Here is a 4,529-nt window from a genome sequence, read left to right as displayed (position 1 = left end):
TGATATTCAGGGGTTACTCCTGGCTCTGCACTTAGGAATTATTCTGGGAGAGCTTGGGGTATCATATGGGATACTGGGGATGGAACCCAGGTTGCCCTCATCCAAGGAAAACACCTTGCCCACTGTAGTATTACTTTGACCCCACTAAAAGAGTTCTTGTATCAGAAATGGAGAGATAGTTCAGAATATAGGATACTCACCTGGCATACTGCTGACCCAGGTATAATTCTTGGCAAAGCATATGGTCTTCTGAACCCCTCTAGGAATGATCCCTAAGCATAGAGCCTGGACAAGGCCATTTACACTGCCAATTGTAATCCCAAACCTGAAACTCAACTAACCAAATAAAAAATGTTAAAAGGCATTCTGCTAGACATTTGGGTAAAATTTTATCATCGAAGCCAAAAGTTTTTTTTTTGTCCCCCAATTCACAATACAGACCAGGCAAAGGGCCTGGGAGGGTTGAGGTGTATATGGGGTGCATTTACTGTACCTCCTCTTTCTATACAGTCAGTGTAAAGAACACAGCCTGTGGTAAGAATTGAGAGGCCTTATCTTTTCTTTTCTTTTTTTTTGATTTTTAATATATATATATATATATATAATCCTCAGAGTTACAGAATAAAACACATATTGTTATTTTATTTTTTGCAAAACTTTTTTTTGCAAATTATTTTGCTCAAAATAATTTATCAACTTCCTAGACAACTAGTACCAAGTAGTGGTGTTTAATTTTAAATACAGTTTTTAGTAATTCAAAATTCACTATATGTGGAATCTTTGGAGGAAATCAGGCATGATGTTTATTGAAGTGCTTCTAAAACTTATTTTTGGGTGACATTTATGTTCTCTGTGAAATATTTATGGTTCAATAATTAGGAAAATACTTCATTCTTCACCCTTGGCTTATAGATTCTCAATGAATATTAGTTTCATAAAGAAACAAAAATTCAAGTGTTCAAACACTTCAAATATTGAATATTTGTTTTTTGTTTTTTTTAAATACTATTTATTTATTTATTTTTATTTTGGGGGGGAGTTACTCCTGGCTCTAATACATTTCGGAATCGCTCCTGGCAGGCTTGGGAAACCATATGAGGTACCAGAATTCAAACCACCGACCTTCTGCATGCAAGGCAAAATGCCTTACCTCATTGCTATCTCTCCGACCCCTATTTATTTATTTTTTAAATATAAATGTTTATTTAAGCACCATGATTACAAGTATGTTCGTAGTTGAATTTCAGTCATAAACAGAATACCCCCCTTCACCAGTGCAATATCCCCATCACCAATGCCCCCCTGAGCATTGCCTGTTTTGTGACAGGCATTCTACTTCTCTCATTCTTTAACATTGTCATGCTAGACCTGTCAACACCACTGAGACTTACAGATTATGAAGCCAACATAACATTGAGTAACACTACATGCTAACATCTGCCAGTCTAAGAGTCTAAGAGACGCTGTGAGCTAGCGTCACTCTTATTGAACAGACTTTGAATACTGCTCTATGACTCACTGGCTAGGTGGTAGAATTGAATGATCTGTAAAACTCCAAGTACATTACACTACATTTCAGGCACCTGTACATGTGCATGTATGTAATGTATGAACGCTTTTGGGCGTTTTGGGTCACACCTAGAGGTACTCAGGGTTATTTCTTGGCTCTGCTCTTAGAAATAGCTCCTTGCAGGCTTAAGAGACCATATGGGATGCCAGGTATCAAATTCGGGTACATCCCAGGTTGGCCACATGCAAGGCAAACACCCTTCTGCTGTGTTATCTCTTCAGCCCATTTATTTATATTTTTGTTTTTGCCTTGTTTTTTTTGGTTTTATATGAATATTATGATACACTTATTAATTGAATAATTACCCTATGCCATAAACTTAGTACACAAATTTTTGCTCTTTTTGTTTGGTTCGTTGGTTTGGGTTTGGGATTATACCTGACAAAGCTCAGGATTTTCTCCAGATTCTACACTCAAGAATGCTTCCTGGGGGTGTGCTTAGGGAGCCAGATGGAATACTAAGGATTGAACCTGTGTGGGCTTTGTACAAGGTAAGTGCATAATAACCCATCAGCTGTACTATCTCTTCAATCTCTAACAATTCTTGCTCTTATTAAATGGATGTGATCCTTGAGAATCCCAGGCACTCTGTAAGTGAAAATATACCTTGGAAGCCTTTGAATCCAATAATTAAATGATTTCATTTACTCTGTGAATTTTCCAAGTGCTCATTCAGGCTCTGCTGAATATTTGGTTAGAAATAAAAATCACTCCATGTTCTGAATTAGCACTTTCCGATGTAGGGAAGCTCTAGAAGTAGAATTGTCTCCCTCCCTTTTCACACATCCGTTGCTCTAGCATCACGATTAATCTTCACCAGAATAAATTCATGCATATTCTAAATAACCTTGACCCTTATGAAAGCCACAGCCAGCACAATTTTCGGACCCTTTAAAAAAAAACACTAATCCAAAGCTAAAACATTCTTATTTACCTGCCATTCCTTTGCCTGTAACCACCACTGACCTCTGCCCTTCTATTGTTTCTAATAGAGCTGATGATCCCACAAAATCTGATGTGATTAATAGAATGTCTACCAAGCTGCTTGATTAACTGCAAAGTCTACTTGCCCTCCTGAGCAGCAAGGACTCCCTCCCCATTATCATCACGGGATGCAGCCCTGGCTTGTTCTGCTCACATCAGCAGTGAGGTCGGCTTCCCTTGGGTGGGTAGGGTGACTTTATTACTGTTGAGTGGGAACAGCAGAAGGAGGATGTCTGTCCTTGGTTTCCTCTGGGGGCCTCAAAGACTGCATCAAATGGAGTCATAGGATTTTTATGGACCTTTTTTTTGAGAACACTGAAAAGCAAAAGTGTGAGCAATCATATTAGCACATTAAAAAACTTGGAATGTTGGGGCCGGAGCAGCTGTGGAACAAGCGGAAAGGCATCTGCCTTGTGAGCACTAGCCTAGTACGGACCGTGGTTAGATCCCCCAGTATCCCATATGGTCCCCCAAGCCAGGAGTAATTTCTGAGCGCACAGTTAGGAGTAACCCCTGAACGTCACCGGGTGTGGCCCAAAAACCAAACCAAACCAAACAAACAAACAAACAAACAAAAAACACACTTGGAATGTATTTTTTTTTATATACACGGAAAAAAAGAGACACAAGTCCTTAATTTCTCTGGTGAAATGCATTGGGAGGTTTTATCTCAGCTCCTATCTTCTGCTTGCCCCAGACTCAGATCCAACACAATGTACTGGCTATCAAGGGCTTATTATATCAAATCATATTTCCCTCCTTTTTCCTCCTGTTTTCTTTTCTCAAAAAAGAGTGGGCAATAACTTGGGTTGCTCAAGAAGAGTAATTAATATGTATAGACTTTGTCATTGCCAATATGGTTTCTGGTCTTATTTTCTCACTGGATAAATTTTACCATAAGGGACCAGTTTAAATTCTGGTGGGTTTTTGTTGGGTGTTTTTATTTTTTTTTCTCACTAATAATGTGATCTGGTGCAAATTAGCTATCTTTCCTAAGACTTTGTTTATCATCTTTAAAATGAAAATAATGAAAGTAACCTTCTAAAATACTGGTCTGGAGATTCGATAGGGAAGCCCTTATAAAGGGCCTAAGACTTTAATGCATAATCAAAAGGTCATAAACCTCTCCTGATTTTATGTAAATATGTACATAAAATATTATTGTCAATAATATGTAAGCCACTATGATCAAAATAAAAATTATATTGAAAAAGGTCATAAACATTAGTTCTTCTTAGTTCCTATAAGACACAGTGTTGGAATCCCATACATTTTTTTACATAACTACCAATTCCCTTCCCCTTTTAAAATTCATTTTTGGTGCTGAGAAAATAAGGGTATGTGGTGGTAAAGAGGAGCTTGGCTCAAGTGTACAAGTACAAGTGTACAAGGCTAGCCCCTTCTATCCTACAGCAGTGTGCTCCATGAAGCATGGAATGGCCTATCATTTATGAACCTAGTTTGCTTTTATTTATACTCATTTCAGTTTTGGAAAGGAAATGTAAAATGGTTTACAAAATAAAACATACCTCAGAGAAAGGAGAAAAAAACTATTATGTATTGAATGCCTACTGTAATAAAACGTTACCCAGTAACAAAATATTTGGTTCTCAACTTTAGGATAACTGTTAATCACTCATTTAAGGGTTAGCAAAATTGTGACCCATAGGTAAGTCACTAAAATAAAAAAGTGAATGCACTTCAGGTTCAGGTTTTAAACTTAAGTGTAACTACAAAAGTAGTATATTTATTATTTGACCAAGTTCCCTATAAAGCAATTAAGGTTGAACAGAGGCTAAGCACTAGCTAGATAAGACTCTTACAGGACTCTCATTCAGAGCTTTGATTTGTTTGTTTTTATCAGCAGCAAGTTTTTCCAGTTGAGTTCTAAGTTTTGTTTTGTTTTGTTCTGTTTTTGTAATAGCAGAAGCTTAATAGGATTGTGTTTAAAACTCTATTTTGTCTGAAGGACAAT

At 37.3% G+C, this 4,529-nt stretch overlaps 1 non-coding gene across 1 annotated transcript; it reads right to left on the bottom strand.

Annotated features, from left to right (window-relative positions):
• Positions 1-414: 414 nt before the first annotated feature.
• LOC126026330 (small nucleolar RNA SNORA51) lies at positions 415-551 on the bottom strand. The gene has a single exon (XR_007501624.1). It is a non-coding gene; the product is annotated as a small nucleolar RNA SNORA51 (small nucleolar RNA).
• Positions 552-4,529: the final 3,978 nt, after the last annotated feature.

Source organism: Suncus etruscus, chromosome 13, assembly GCF_024139225.1.
Source record: "Suncus etruscus isolate mSunEtr1 chromosome 13, mSunEtr1.pri.cur, whole genome shotgun sequence".
Taxonomy (NCBI): Eukaryota; Metazoa; Chordata; class Mammalia; order Eulipotyphla; family Soricidae; genus Suncus; species Suncus etruscus.
The sequence above is the reverse complement of the archived record's forward strand: the minus strand, read 5'-3'. Positions and strand labels throughout refer to the sequence as shown.